This window comes from Dermacentor albipictus, chromosome 5 (genome assembly GCF_038994185.2).
Source record: "Dermacentor albipictus isolate Rhodes 1998 colony chromosome 5, USDA_Dalb.pri_finalv2, whole genome shotgun sequence".
NCBI classification, from domain to species: domain Eukaryota; kingdom Metazoa; phylum Arthropoda; class Arachnida; order Ixodida; family Ixodidae; genus Dermacentor; species Dermacentor albipictus.
Window position 1 is genome coordinate 7,750,608 of NC_091825.1, and position 17,066 is coordinate 7,767,673.

General features: G+C 45.6%; 1 protein-coding gene and 1 pseudogene across 1 annotated transcript in view; one reads left to right on the forward strand and one right to left on the reverse strand.

The window, feature by feature from the left end:
• Mitf (transcription factor Mitf) overlaps window positions 1–17,066 on the reverse strand; it is a 349,582-nt gene that overhangs the window by 195,261 nt on the left and 137,255 nt on the right. The gene's annotated exons all lie outside the window — the stretch shown is intronic.
• Window positions 10,720–11,379, forward strand: LOC139059925 (uncharacterized; annotated as a pseudogene).

Consider the following 17,066-nt stretch of genomic DNA (forward strand, 5'->3'; position numbering starts at 1 on the left):
GATGGAGGAGACATAATGCTTGGAAAACTGACGGCTCTTAATACGAAGTGTCTATCAACTGCAAGGGTCCCTGAAAAGTGGAATAATGCAGACATTATACTAATCCACAAAAATGGAGACGTTAAAAGAATAAAAAAATTATAGGCCCATTAGCTTACTCCTAGTATTATATAAAATATTTACCAAAATAATCTTCAAGAGAATAAGGGAAACACTGGACTTTAGTCAACCAAGGGAGCAGGCTGGATTCAGGAAAGGATACTCTACAATGGATCCCATCCATGCCATTAATCAGGTTATAGAGAAATCTGCAGAGTACGATAAACCTCTCTATATGGCTTTCACAGATTACGAAAAAGCATTTGATTCAGTAGACATACCAGCAGTGATAGAGGCATTAGGTAATCAAGGGGTACAGAATGCTTCATAAATACCTTAGAAAATATCTACACAGGTTCTACAGCTACCCTTATTCTACACAAGAAAAGCAGGAAGATACCTACTAAGAAAGGGTTCAGACAGGGAGACACAATCTCTCCAATGCTATTCACTGCGTGCTTGGAAGAAGTATTCAAGGTATTAAACTGCGAAGGCTCAGGAGCAAGGGTCAACGACGTATATCTCAGCAACCTACGGTTCGCCGATGACATCGTTCTATTCAGCAACAATGCAGACGAGTTACAACAAATCATTGAGGAACTTAATGGAAACAGTGTAAGAGTGGGGTTGAAGATTAATATGCAGAAGACAAAGATCAGGAAGGTTGAAATCCTTCTCGGGGATTTCAACCTTCCTGATATCGACTGGCCAACCATGAGTTATCGCTCTCCTTGTTCAGAAATTGTTTTTGATATTATGCTTAGTTTTGACTTGTCACAAGTTGTCAACGAGCCCACACGTGTTCAAGGCAATGCATCCAACATTCTTGACCTCACCTTTCTGAGCAACCACTTTTCGATCAATAAAACTAACTTAGCAGTGCTAGATGGAATATCAGATCACAAATTAACATTATGCACTACTCCCATTCGGGCCGCAACAAATCTTTCTATTTCCCAAACTAGTTATCCAGATTTTATAAAAGCTGACGAATCAAGTATAGTTAATTACTTAATTTTGGAGTATCAGTCATTTGAAGAACTCGCTAGTTCTTCAGACACTGATATAGACACAATATGGGAAAGATTTAAAGCCACTGTATCCGACTGCATCAATAACTATATTCCAATAAGAACGAAACGAATTAATAGAAATAACCCATGGATAACCCGTGATGTCATTCATGCGAAGCGCAAAGTGAAGCGACTAAGACAATTGCTCAAAACAAAAAAAGGCCCTCAACATAAACGTAAACTCATGTGTGCTGTCAATGAAATGAAAGCAAAGATTAGTACAGCGAAAGCACATTTCTTTTCAGTTACGCTTCCTAACTTTTTAAAACATTCCCCTGGAAAGTTTTGGAAGTATCTTAGTTCCCAAAAACAAAGCAACACTCTCAATTCTTAGGAACAAAATTTAAGTTTTGCAAATTCATTAAACACATACATCCAGTCTGTGTTCACTGCTGATGATGGTTGCATTCCGGAGGTGAATCACTACAACCAGAGACCGCTAGGCATGCCAACGATAACTGAGTCAGGAGTCCTGAACTTATTACTATCAATAGACACAAAAAAAGGAAACGGCCCGGACTATATTCCCAACACTTTTCTTCAAAGATATGCCGAAGTCAATGCGAAATATCCACATCTAATATTTAACAAATCCTTATCAACATGTAGCCTTGCAAAGGAATGGAAAATAGCAAAAGTAATCCCCGTTCATAAAGCAGGAAGCAAAAGTGATGTTGGTAATTACAGACTGATATCGCTAACGTCCACTGTAGGGAAATTATTAGAGCATATCATATTAAAGCATATCACGAGTTATCTAGAGCAAGCAGAAATATTATCGCCAATCCAGCATGGCTTGCGGCGGGGACTTTCAACAATAACCCAATTACTTGAAGTAACGCATGACTTATCCCAAAGCATTGATAATCAAAAACAAGTTGACTTAATAGCATTAGATTTTTCCAAGGCGTTTGATAGAGTAACCCATCAAAACCTAATCAGCAAACTGAAAACAACTTTAGGCAATGGTTCTGTTGTCAATTGGATTGAAGATTACCTAACCAACCGGTTTCAGTATGTTGTTGTTAACAAGGAAATTTATTCCATTGTACCAGTTACATCGGAGGTGCCTCAAGGGTGCGTCCTTGCTCCCACTTTATTCCTTATTTTTATTAATGATTTGCCCTCTAACATCCGCGTTAAAATGAAGCTTTTTGCCGATGACTGCATTCTTTATAATGAAATTAACTCTATGAATGACCACGTTGATTTAAACAGCGCCCTTCACGATGTAGTGAAGTGGTGTAAAAAGTGGCAGATGGAACTGAACATAAAAAAAACTGCCTTTTTATCTATAACCCGCAAAAAACATAGGTCGGACTTCGAATACACTATCAATAATATACCCCTCACCCGAGTTCATGAGCTTAAATATCTTGGCTTGATCATGTCACATGACCTAAGATGGGAATCTCATATTAACAGTATCATACCATCTGCTTTAAAACGGCTATTCTTCCTCAGAAGAAGACTTCGAGCTGCGCCACCGGAAAATAAACTGCTATCATACAACGCATTTATTCGCCCAGTTCTCGAATATGGTAACACAATTTGGTTCCCTTATACACAACAGCTTATTAACAAACTAGAAGGAGTGCAGCGAAAGGCAATTAGATTCATCTTTAACAAACACAATAATAGCGATTCACCTACTCAACTAATAAAACAAGCCGGTATTCCTACTCTGCGAAACCGCGCCAAGCTAGCAAGACTAAAATTATTGTTCCAATTGATACACAATGCATTACGAATGAATACTTCGTTGTATATATCCCTAGCTGACACCAGACCTTCCCGCCATAAGCATTCATTAACACTTAAAGAATATGCATTTCGCACTGACTGTTTTAGATATTCGTTCTTCCCTATTGCAATAAGAGAATGGAATAGCCTGGACCCCTTCATAACGACTAACACATTGTTGCCGAAATTTATAACCCTTGTAGAAGAGCTGTTGTGCAATATTTAGATTATGTTAGCCAGAAATAACACCACTCAAGTCATTGTATAAAATGAAATCTGTATGAGCATTGTATTTGCCTATGTAATGTCACCCCCTTTTGCCAAATGAAATGTACCCTTGTTTTATTTCCTACCATATGTGTATATCAGCTTCGTGTCGATTTCAAATATTGTTGAAATCATGTAAACCTGTTTTTATTGCTATTTGTGAGTGTATAATATGTGCCCAACCTGTAAAAATCCCGCTGGGATTGACAGTATCTGAAATAAATAAATAAATAATGATGAATAGCCGGGCAAAGGAGCAAGAGCTCAGGATCACCAGTCAGCCTCTAGAGTTGGTGAACGAGTATGTTTACTTACGTCGATTAATCACAGGAAACCCTGATCATGAGAAGGAAATTCATAGAAGAATAAAAATGGGTTGGATCGCATACGGCGGATATTGTCAGCTCCTGACTGGAAGCTTACCATTATCATTGAAAAAGAAGGTGTACAATCAGTGCATTTTACCAGTGCTGACATATGGCAGAGACTTGGAGACTGACAAAAAAGCTTGAGAACAAATAAAGGAACACTCAATGAGCAATGGAATGAAGATTGCTAGGCATTATGTTAAGAGACAAAGAGAGCAGTTTGGACCAGAGGAACTGGTTAAAGTTCTGTGGACGTCCTTGTGCAAGCTTTTAATAGGCGATTACTCAAAAGCGGCGCTGTTCTCTGCTTCCTCTTTGAGTGAGACCACCTCAAAAGCGCGTCACTTGCAAAAAAAAAATAGGAGAATGTTTAAGCTTTGCCTTTAAGAGTAAAATGTGATAGCATTTAAAGATCCCTGACTGCTTCTCACGCTTCCCGGTAACAGGAGCGTATCTAACCATAGTGTTTACGGGAAAACACTGGCCACAAACGCTATGCGCGAAGGCGAGCTTCGTGATAAAAACGCAGTCTCTTGTGTGGGCCGCGATGCGGCGGAGGTGAGTGCCAGCTGGAGGTATTACAAGGAACCAGGTGCATTGCACCGTGGCACGCGAGACACTTGTGTGCCAGCTCGTGCAAATGGCGGACGCCACGGCCAGTCTGTGAATTGTAGAAATGCCAGAAAAGGAGTTTCTTTGAGCTTTCGCGTAACAGAATTATATTTTCTCGTTAAGTCACATTACAATCCCAGAGCTATCACGTCTGTAGGTTGTGTGCAAGTTGTAGTTAACAATTCTTCCAGGTATTTTAGCTTGAGAAATTCAATTAGTTCAACAAATCGTTTGCGTCACATGGAGGGCCTGGATATGCGTGGCTCAAAAATGTTTTTGCTGAAAGAATGTCTGACTCCGACACCGGATTTCCTGCAACACCGGCTCTTCAATGCTGTCATGTTAAAGCAAAGCACTGGCTTGTTGGCTCAATGAGGTGCACGCCGCACCTATGAATGGCCAGGAGCTCTACAGGCACAAAGAAACCTTACATGTAAGCACAGACATGAAACACAGGTCCAGGTTTGCTCGCAAATACGCACACACGCAATACAGCAGCACTATCCTTTGGCAATCTCTTTTGGAGATGGGTTAATTTTTGTGAGACTTTGCACTAGGCAGGTCGAAGTACTTATGGCTGACAGTGCTCTTGCCGCTATGCATAGACAGCGAGCTTGGCACAGCAATAGAAATGCTGTTGGCTGCATCACAGACAAGTCCGCTGCTGAGTCACGCAAATCTTATGAAAATAAAACACTCTCCAGAAGCGAACACCCAATGAGGCAGCCCCACCAAGTGTCCCGACACAGTGAAAGTGTGCACTTAGTGGGTTATGCACTGCATGCAAATGGCATTTCATTGGCCATGCTGGCTTGCTGAGTGGCAGATTGTACAAACAAATGCACACTTATGCGTTGTGGAAGACTATACCAGGGACAGGTTCGATGCCAAGTCACACGAAAGTGAAACTGTCTCCGGAAGTGAACGCCTGAGAATACTGAACCCCTAAGCATACTGGCACAGTGACAGTGTGCACTTAGTGTGTGACAGACTGCACACAAATGGCACATGACAATCGTCAAATGGCACCATCCATCACCAGCTATGGCATTTCAATGGCCATGGTGGAAGCGCATAGTAGAAGTGCGCTTTGTACCTATAGCGTACTAGAAAGTAGAAGAGTGGGTTGAGCGGCGGCACAACGCCTGCTTTCCTGTAAAGCTGAAAATCTCACGTGTGCAAGAGAGGTAAGCAGGGAGAAAGCGCGCCATGTTCATCGCATGCAAGGCGCCGAGGGCAGGGGAAGGAAGGGTTATACTCTGGCGACTGCTGCATATGGCGCAGCCTATCTTGAAAGCGATCTGTGATGGGGTAGAGTGCGAGTGCTGATAGCTTCGCGTGTGCTGAATTTTCGTAGCTTAGTTCACATTGAAGCCAGGCGGCACAAAGGTTGCTTCGCCCACTGCTGCTGCCAAGCTTCCTCACTCCAGCATTTTGACACCGAATTTCCGCAGTCATCAAGTCAGATGTGTTCATGTCTGCTTGTGCTCGCATGACACAATCTCGTTAATTTAGTTAGTAAGCAAATGTTTACAATTATATACAGCCAGTAAAGCTACTATATTTACTTTGTACAGCTGTCTACTAATATGCTATTGCAATAGACGCTTCGCCTTTTGAGCAAAACCTACTTTTTATTCCAAATCTGCCATTAAGTCGAAACGGCTCAGGATTCGCACATATGGGTGTAAAAAGACACAATTTCGCCCAAAAGGTGAACCGTAGATTGCGATAGCAAATTAGTAGACAGCTATATACAGTAAGAAGAATAGTTTTATCAGCCGTATAAACTTGGAAACATTCACTTACTAACTGAATTAACAAGCTTCGTGTCAGCGTGCACAAGCAAACATGAACACATCACACTCTATAAGCACGGATGCTCGCTGCAAAATGCTGGATAATGCGGCAGCAGCAGCGAGCAAAGTGACCTTCGTGCAGTCTATCGCTTCAGCGCAGAAACAGCGAGAACACAGTGCGCATGATGGCATGAGCGGTCTGCAAATCCCTTTCAACACACGGTGCGTGTAAGCGCGTGCGGCCGAGCAAAGTTCACATTTGTTGTCAAAGTCGATGCAGCCTAAACCGTACCAGCTTACTGCACACATATCAGTTAACACGTAATGTTTCCACTTTTCGGCGTGCAATCATGGCAGTAAGTCAGCCCAGAAGAACAACGAGCCGCAGAGATCGGAATGGCCTCCAAGCACAAATGCAAAGGGCACTTGGAAGGGTGAAGCCACATCAACATCAACATCATTTTATGCCGTGCCAGAGAGCATTGTGGCCTGTGTTGTGGCATCGTGCAAGCTAAGACTGGCGTCATGCCAAAGCTTGGACAAAAGCCAGGTGCTCAGTACAGGAGAAAAATTGGACATCACTCATGCCATCGAATGTGGTAGGAAGTCAGTGCGGGCATGTGAGTGGATTATACTACCATTGACTATAGTGTGTGGCATTTGGAATGCGTAGGAGAAGTTGCTCGGCAGTGCTGCTGCAACCACAAAAAGATGTTTGCTACGAGGTTTGACTTTTCCAGGTTGGAGTTTTCACCCTCGTTGCCTTTGTTATTGCCGAAGTATCGCCTAACGACAGTGATGAGGATGACACCGAAAGCGACAGCACGGGTGATTCGGGCCCGACAGTGGCAGAAGCCTTGTGTGGGTGTTTGCTGAGAAGAGGGGGCTGGTGGAACAGCTGGCTTGCAGCTGAATGCAGCTTAAGACCGCTGTCATCAGTGTCGTCACTGCTAGGCCGCCGTGGCATCAAACAAAAATAACAGACTTTTGTCACATGAAGTGAATAAATACTGCATGTTTTTTGCCCTTTCATTTTTGACAGGTAAGTGGGCGATCTCACGCTATTTACATTAAGCAGTACTACTGTTTAGTACACACTTTTCCCGAGCTCCGGCCAAGTGCGGTTTAACGAGGTTTCACTGCATATAAGCAGTAATGTCTACTGTGCTTTCAGAAGCTAAATAAAATTATTTTGCACCGACGGAATGAGGCTAAAAACTGTAAAGTTACCTGGTCAGCCTGTCTTGGTATAAAAACAAATAAGAGTTTTGTTTGTGAGTGGGGGCGCACCTTCTCTGCTGATACGTGTGGTGTGATAAGGTCATCTGTGCCCGATGAGTGGTGCTTGTTCGTGTACGCAGTGTTCGAGGCAGGGCTTGGGAACACAGCAGACACGTGCCACCCACAAAAAATTATCACCCTTGTGAAACGTGAAAAGTGAATAGCAACTGAATGGACCAAATTGAGTTTTTGCCAACAGGATCCCAAAATTTAGGGAATATTTTCGAAAGTAAGTTGTATTTGTGTAAGCGCATGACTTGGAAGTGAACTGATCTATTTGTAACGCAATTTAACTGTGTGCACAGTGCCGCAAAGCAAACTAGCAGTGCTGTGTGCAGGCCGAATGCTCTATAACTGGAACAAGCGCCATTTGCAGTTGCTTCTGAATTTCTTGCGAGCAAATAAATTGACGACTCACCACAAAGCATGAGAAAACCGCATCTTCTGCTTGCACCGCTAAACTAAACCATGCTTTGAAAATGATATGTCACCTCGTGGCATAACATGTGTCATGATCAACTTCAGACCTTCCAAGGCAGTTATCATTCCTGCTATCATGCCAGCAAACAAAAGTACATTAGCGAGAACATTCCTGCTGCTTAAACCCTTAGTAACACTAATGCTGGGGCAGAAAACTAGAAACGAAAAAAAAAAAGCAAATCAAGCTTAAGCATACATCATTATAATTTATCAAAGAGCCTGCTTGAAGGAAGTTCACTCTGCAATTTGAGATGCCAGCAAGATATTTTTAAAAAAAGAAGAAAGCGATAGTCTACTCGTTGGGAATAAAGAAGTCGACCGAAGTGAAGTGCTTCGAACACACAAGTGTAATATCAATAACCTTTTTGAATGTGGAAGTTTCTTATCTGAGTAATTCTCCAATGTGCATCGTCTGCTTCTTTCTAGAAATGATGAAATCATACACTGCTATCTTTCCACTGCAATGACACGCATAATAGTGCACAACAAAAATGATTCTCGACATTAGTATTCTTAATTTTTGGGTTTGTGCACGGCAGCATCACGACAATTGGATAGGACACCCTTTTCGCTTTAAAGCGCCCCACACCAGGCCCATAGCAAATTTTGGTTATATGCTGAAAGTTGTTACGTGTTCTCTAGGGGGCATTCTGCCGCAAGAAAAATTCAATTTGGCTCATTAATAGCAGAGATACAAATATTTCAGTGCCGCGAACCCATGACTTCAGGAGGCGAGCTCAACTGCATAGCGATAAGTTCTCCACTCGCCCTGTCTAGCCTCCACAAGCGAAATTCCTTCCCTGCATTCTCCCATACCGGACCTCGAGGATCGCGTGACGCATACGTCACGGGCTCCGCATTCATTTTCTATATCCGCGCTTTTCTTTTTTTCACTGCTGCACACGAGCTGTTGTGATTGTCTGGTTTCACACAGTGCATGATTTTGCATGCTGTGCACAAGGACACATGACTAGCGGCATAATTCATGTGCTACACGAATACTGAGGCAGAACAAGCGGATCCCAGAGCATGATCACGCACTGGAACACGGTAGAAAATGACACAGTTTCGGCACCTGCGCATGTGACTGCACGACCATGCGAACAAGCAGACGAAGCGGAAGTACAGCTCTCTTGATTCAGTGCGAAGTAAAACAAAGAGCACGCAGACATTCAGTTTGTGCGTTTTATTATTTCTGTAAACTTCAATTTGTCAATTCAAGCAACAGATCACGCAAATAACAGATGGTGCCTGGAATAATTCTCTAAGTCAAGTGTCACCACGAGCGGTGTCACACTGCGGACCAGAGTACGTAGGCGCAGCGACGCGAGTACATCACCGTCCGGCTTTCTTTAGAGTTTTCTGCAGTGGGTAGCGACGTAATTCTTTGCAGACACGATCGTTGGCTTGCATTGTATGCTCTGCGCTTGTCAGCTCAAAATAGCCAGACCCGTGAGGGGCCCTTTAACAAGGGACGCGGCAATTAAAGTCGTCAAATTGGCCAAAATTTTCTATTTTCCTATTTATATATTCTTGCGATCCTCAGACATTCTTCTACCTCATGGTGAAATATTATAACAAAATACGTGGTAGAAATCGAGAAAACAGCCCTTTTCTAGAGCAATGTTATCAAAAACTGCAAAAAAAAAATCTGGCTTTGGAAGGTGCCATCGCACCGTGGATAGCTTGGCTATCCGATGATGCAGCGCTGCCATCTTGGCATGACCGTCGAGAGGAGAAATCGGAGCTCAGGATAGCCACAGCGCCGTATTTTTCCACCAAAAAATAAAACCAGCAAAAGCGAGAGAAAAAAGGTAAAAACAGCATCGTGATTGGCCGCAGTGGTCACGTGGGGCACATGGCGTGCTCCTATTGGCTGTTGTACATCTGAATTGCTGACAAAATATGTGCGCATTGGCACAGCAGCCCCCTGTGCACTCCGTTTATTGTGCTTGACGATCGTGGCAGCCGAACTACCTTAATGCGCATGTTCTGTGATGAGCCCCAAAGTAAGCAAGTTCCGAACCGACCACACATACGGAAAACGACAAAAGGTGTGAAACAGAGGGTGAAAACTACCCGCGGAAGTGGATGCCACGCCACCAGTGTCGATGACGACCGGCACACGTGGGTAATCGAGAAAGCGTGTCGGCGTGCAGTGCTGACGACGCGACCATGTGCTATGATGAAAAACGCAACCATGGGCTCTCTTGATGACACAACCGTGGGCTGTGTTGACGCCGCAACCGTGGGCTGTGTTGATGACACCACTGCGTGCAGTGGTGATGACACAACCGTGGGCTGTGCTGATGATGCAACTGCGTGTGGTGGTGATGACGCATCTGCGTGTGCTGGTGATGACGCAACTGTGAGTGTGGTGACGATGTGACCGCGTGCAGTGGTGAAGGCGCGACCGTGCATGATCGTTAGGGCGATGTGACATTGGCGAGACCAGACGTACTCACGTCAAGTATTCAGCTGTGGAATTCAGCTCCCATTCTCACGAATGAAGAGGTTGCGCAATGAGAGGAAACAAGAGCAGATGTTTTGAATGCGCTGTCATCTACCTCTGCAACAAAGAGGAAATTTCACCTTTTGAAAGAGAGTGTGCCGACGACTTGGTTCCCGAGTCATCATTTTTTATTGTTGTTATAACGTGACGTCGCATATCACTGCGCAGCAAGTGCGCGCATTTCTTTTGTACGGATCATGTGCTCCCTTGTATATATATGTGTGCACTGTGAAATAAACGGTCATCCTTTTGCTTGTTGGAATGCTGCCTGTTCGCTTTATTACACTGGCGACGAGGATGGGACCCGCCCGCTTCCACTAGCTCAGTACGGAAGCAGTTCCACAGACGATCGGCAGGCGACAGCCATAGAAAGGAAAGCGGCGGCAGCCATGACCCGGAACGGATGAAATCGTCGGTACCACCGCAACGAGCCAGCGCAGTCATCGGGAACGCGAACCGATAAGTACACAGTCACTTCACTGGAAATGGCATGACTAGGGAAGCTAGACGAGTACGACGAGAAGGATCAGAATTTTGAATCCTATTTAGAACGCTTCGAGCATTTAGTCACAGCAAACGATATCAAAGAGGAAAAGAAGCTGGCCGTATTTTTGAGCGTGATAGGACCACGAACGTACGAGGTGCTGAAAAGCTTGCTAGTACCCACTGTTCCTGGGGATAAATCATTTCAAGAGGTGACAGTGCTGTTACAGAAGCACTATAGCCCAAGCTGTTCGGTCATCGCTGAACGTTGCAAATTTAACAGGCGAGCCCAAGAAGAACAAGAAAGCGTCGAGGACTTCATAGTGGCCTTAAAGCATTTAGCAAGGAAGTCCGATTTCGGTCTGTTCCTGCAAGACGCACTGCGAGACAGATTAGTGGCAGGCATCAGACGCGAAGAAACGCAACTCGCCTTGTTTGCTGAAGAAAATTTAACCTTTGATAAGGCGTGCAAGATAGCCTTGGACCGGGAGCAGGCTGCGCGACAAACAGCGTTACTGCAGGCAGAAGGCAAGGAAGCGGTGCTGCATGCCATGGCGATAAGAGGACAGGGAACTGAAAAGAAATGGAAGCTTCGGAAGTTCAAGGACGGCAAGCGAGCCTGCGAAAGATGTGGCAAAGCGCATACTGCTAGTATTTGCTAGTATAAGAATGTCCAGTGTCACAGCTGTTCACAAATTGGACATTTACAGAAGATGTGTCACAGTAAGCGCAGAGAACTAACGACTGCGAACGTGGTGGACTGCTCTGATAGTGACTCTGAATTAGATGTGTACCATGTTATTAATACAGTGCATTCTGGATATGAAGTGCAAGTAAATGTAGAAGGGAAAGATATTTGCATGCAGATGGATACGGGAGCTGCTGTAACCCTAATTCCTGAGAGTGTTAGGCTGAACGCATTTCCTCATGTCAAGTGCGAGCCATCGCGAGTAACGTTAAGAACATACACTGGGGAACCCATTCCGGTGAAGGGGCAATGCAACGTTTTCGTTTCCACCGGAAACCAGTCTTTGCGACTGCCAGTTACCATTGTCAAAGATCATGGCGAACAGCTCCCGTTGCTGATGGGGCGAAATTGGCTCGAGAGACTTGGACTTGACTGGAAAAGTGTGTTGTCTGTAAATGGAAGCGACGTTAGCAAAGTGAAAGCAGTAAAAGAAAAGTTCCCAGCGGTGTTTTCTAAGCAACCCGGAGTAGTAAAGAACTATGAAGCAAGGATAGTTCTAACTCAGAACTGCACGCCAGTCTTTGGCAAGGCCAGAAACGTTCCATATGCGCTACGAGACAACGTAGAAAGGGAGCTGGAAAAGCTGCAAAAAAGGGGCGTTATACGCCGCGTGAATCAAAGCGATTGGGCAACGCCAGTGGTTGTGATTCAGAAAAAAGATGGCTCACTGAGATTGTGCGGAGATTACAAAGTAACAATTAACCCCGTGCTAAAGACCGACCACTACCCATTGCCTCAACCGGAAGACTTGTACTCTGCCATAGCGGGTGGCAAGGTGTTTTGTGTGTTGGATCTTTCATCCGCGTATCAGCAGATTCCGCTTACTTCCGAGTCCAGACCACTGCTAACCATTAATACGCATATAGGACTTTTCGAGTTCCAGCGCTTACCGTTTGGGGTAGCCAGCGCGCCAGCCATTTTTCAGTCATTCATGGATGAGGTGCTCAAGGGCATACCGCACGTCGGATGTTACATAGATGACGTCATTGTGTCGGGAAAAAACGTCATAGACTGCCAAAAGACGTTGGAACTAGTCTTGCAGCGGCTTAATGATTACAACGTGACTTTGAAAGAAGAAAAGTGTCGTTTTTTTTAGAACACTGTGACTTATCTAGGTCACACTGTGTGCGCAGATGGTATCTATCCCACGGAAGAAAAGATAAAGGCGGTCACAGAAGCGCCAGAGCCCACTTGCCAAACTGAGCTAAAGGCTTATCTAGGCATGCTAAACTTTTACGCAAAGTTTTTAAGCAACCTTGCCTGCGTGGCAGAACCATTGTATCGTCTGTTGCGCAAGGGCGAAAAGTGGTTGTGGACCCGGGAGTGTAGCGAAGCTTTTGCTGCTACGAAGCAGTTACTTGTCAAGAGTACTGTGCTCACTTTTTACGACGTAACGAAACCAATTGCTCTGTCGTGTGATGCTTCGTCGTATGGGTTGGGTGCTGTTCTTTTTCATGAGACTGCAGAGGGACAAGAAAGACCAGTGGCGTTTGCATCCAGAACACTTACATCAGCTGAGAAGAACTATGCTCAGGGTGAGCGGGAAGCATTAGCACTGATGTTTGGGTTAAAAAAATTTCACCGCTACTTGTATGGAAGAGAGTTCACTCTTTACACAGACCATCAGCCACTGCTAGGAATATTAGGCCAAGACAAATCGGTGCCTCCACTCGCTGCAGCTCGAATGCAAAGATGGGCAATTACTTTGGCAGCGTACAGATATAAACTAAGATATCGGAAAGGAAGGAACGTTGAAGTGGCTGATGCCTTGTCCAGGCTACCACGGCCTATTGTAGCGGCCGACGAGCCTCCCGAGTGTCTCTTGCTTTTTGACAGAATGCCATTAAAATACGATGACGTGGCTAAAGCTACCAGACGTGATCCCATCTTGTCTCGCGTGACGCACTTCATTCTAAATGGTTGGCCTTCGCAGAGCTCCGAAGAGTTGAGACCATTTTATTCACGTCGCGATGAGCTATCAGTAGAGCAAGAATGCATAACATGGGGTTCAAGGGTGATCTCGGAAAGAAAGGAACGTTGAAGTGGCTGATGCCTTGTCCAGGCTACCACGGCCTATTGTAGCGGCCGACGAGCCTCCCGAGTGTCTCTTGCTTTTTGACAGCATGCCATTAAAATACGATGACGTGGCTAAAGCTACCAGACGTGATCCCATCTTGTCTCGCGTGACGCACTTCATTCTAAATGGTTGGCCTTCGCAGAGCTCCGAAGAGTTGAGACCATTTTATTCACGTCGCGATGAGCTATCAGTAGAGCAAGAATGCATAACATGGGGTTCAAGGGTGATCTCGGAAAGAAAGGAACGTTGAAGTGGCTGATGCCTTGTCCAGGCTACCACGGCCTATTGTAGCGGCCGACGAGCCTCCCGAGTGTCTCTTGCTTTTTGACAGCATGCCATTAAAATACGATGACGTGGCTAAAGCTACCAGACGTGATCCCATCTTGTCTCGCGTGACGCACTTCATTCTAAATGGTTGGCCTTCGCAGAGCTCCGAAGAGTTGAGACCATTTTATTCACGTCGCGATGAGCTATCAGTAGAGCAAGAATGCATAACATGGGGTTCAAGGGTGATCTCGGAAAGAAAGGAACGTTGAAGTGGCTGATGCCTTGTCCAGGCTACCACGGCCTATTGTAGCGGCCGACGAGCCTCCCGAGTGTCTCTTGCTTTTTGACAGCATGCCATTAAAATCCGATGACGTGGCTAAAGCTACCAGACGTGATCCCATCTTGTCTCGCGTGACGCACTTCATTCTAAATGGTTGGCCTTCGCAGAGCTCCGAAGAGTTGAGACCATTTTATTCACGTCGCGATGAGCTATCAGTAGAGCAAGAATGCATAACATGGGGTTCAAGGGTGATCTCGGAAAGAAAGGAACGTTGAAGTGGCTGATGCCTTGTCCAGGCTACCACAGCCTATTGTAGCGGCCGACGAGCCTGCCGAGTGTCTCTTGCTTTTTGACAGCATGCCATTAAAATCCGATGACGTGGCTAAAGCTACCAGACGTGATCCCATCTTGTCTCGCGTGACGCACTTCATTCTAAATGGTTGGCCTTCGCAGAGCTCCGAAGAGTTGAGACCATTTTATTCACGTCGCGATGAGCTATCAGTAGAGCAAGAATGCATAACATGGGGTTCAAGGGTGATCTCGGAAACAAAGGAACGTTGAAGTGGCTGATGCCTTGTCCAGGCTACCACGGCCTATTGTAGCGGCCGACGAGCCTCCCGAGTGTCTCTTGCTTTTTGACAGCATGCCATTAAAATCCGATGACGTGGCTAAAGCTACCAGACGTGATCCCATCTTGTCTTGCGTGAGGCACTTCATTCTAAATGGTTGGCCTTCGCAGAGCTCCGAAGAGTTGAGACCATTTTATTCACGTCGCGATGAGCTATCAGTAGAGTAAGAATGCATAACATGGGGTTCAAGGGTGATCATACCTGATAAGCTTCGGCTAATGGTCTTGCATCAATTACATGAAGACCACCAAGGAGCTAGCCACATGAAAGCGCTAGCAAGAAGTTTTGTGTGGTGGCCGGGTCTCGACCTTTCGATTGAGAGCTGCGTTCGACAGTGTCGGGTGTGTCAGGCCGTTCAGAACGCGGCTTCACCGGTTCCTTTGCAACCATGGAATTACCCCACAAAACCCTGGCGACGCGTACACGTCGACTATGCTGTAAAAGGCTGCCAGGCGTTGTTAGTCCTCATCGACGCGTTCTCGAAATGGGTCGAGGTCTGGCCTGTGTCATCAACTACTGCTAGCAAAACCATTGAGAAGTTACGTAGTGTGTTCGCCGCTTACGGTATGCCAGAGGTACTTGTGAGTGATAATGGACCACAGTTCATTTCTGAAGAATTCTCAACGTTCTTGAGTGTGAACGGTGTAAGGCATGTTAAGACGCCGCCGTATCATGCGGCTTCTAACGGAGCGGCCGAGCGTTTAGTTCAGACAACCAAACAAGCCCTATTGAAGCAGGTCTTACATGACGAACTTAGCTATAAGAAGCATTCCTTCTTGGAGCGTTTGGACAGCTATCTTATGAGTTATCGGAATACTCCACACAGTACGACTGGCCAGACTCCGGCAGAATTGTTTTTGAAAAGACAGCCACGGGTGAAGCTCTCTCTGCTAAAACCAGATTTTGCGTGCTCCATGCGGGAGCAGCAGCAGCGCATGAAAGAACACCATGATGTGTCGCGTGGGGTTCCGCGATGTTTTGCTGTGGGGGACGCTGTATGGGTGAAAACTGTGCGAGGTGAAAGAGTGTCGTGGGACGATGGTGTCGTGACGCAGGTTGTTAGTCCCGTTACCTATCTGGTGAAAGTATCGCAGGCGGTGCGATTTACGCATGCGGACCACATCAGAGCTCGCTACGAAAGCCCGGGTTCCTCAAGCTCCTCGCCAGTACAAACTGCTCCTACAGCCTCGGAAGACGCAGCTCATCTGTCTGTTCCGATGTCTAGTGAGCCAGTTGCCACGCCACCTCTCGCGGTTCCAGGCGCGACAAAGTCTGCAAATCATCAGCTTCCAGTATCTCAATCACCCAAGCCTGGAACAGCTGCCCCCGGCTCTTCGAACCAGCCAGACCCTGCATCTACAGCCGAGCTGCAAACTCTTCGTCGTAGTGCACGTGTGCGACATCCCCCGAACAGATACCAATCCTGTGACTTTCGGAATTAATGTAAGGGGGAAGAAGTGTTATAGCATGACGTCTAACAAGTCTAGCCGAGAAGGCTAAGTCACATGTATTTTTGATTAGCCGTTTGAATAAACTGATTTTCTGATTCTGATTCTGATTCGCATATCACTGCGCAGCAAGTGCGCGCATTTCTTTTGTACGGATCATGTGATCCCTTGTATATATATGTGTGCACTGTGAAATAAACGGTCATCCTTTTGCTTGTTGGAATGCTGCCTGTTCGCTTTATTACAATTGTATACAAGGCAATCTTAAAAAAGCTGCTCTCAGCAGCAAGCTGCAATCAGTGCGGGAAAAGACCAATTCATGTCGAAACTGGGCCATGTCTTGGGCTTGCAACTAAGATGGAACTGTTGTGTGACGACTGTGGGAGAATAGGCAATAGGTGGTCATCCCAAAGACGTGCTGGCACTCAGCAGATCAACCATATTTAAGTGAACTTTCGTGCACTGAGAGCTGTGCAGTCAGTGGGCAAAAAGCAAGCCAAATTAATTTAATTTTATTTTTTCCCACATGGACATTTCCCACCGAGGACTGCATCACAAGTCCTATGCGAGGCTGCACCGTAGGCATAGTCACCCTGCCACTGCCTCAGCAGCCGTGATAATAGTCCAATAGTGCACAGAAGGTGCACAAGATCTACAGGGACTTGGACGTTCCTCAGGCAATGCTGATGTGATCTATGATGGCACTTGGATGACAGGGCACCACACAAGCCACATTGATGTTGGTTGCGTTATTGAATTATATTCTGGCCTTGTCTTAGAACACTGTGTCCTCTCTAATTATTGCCATGGCCGTTGTCTTGGCCCCATGCCTGGAGACAGTATTTACTCAGAGTGGCATGAAGATCAAATGGGCAGTTGCAGGGCAAATGGAAATAATTG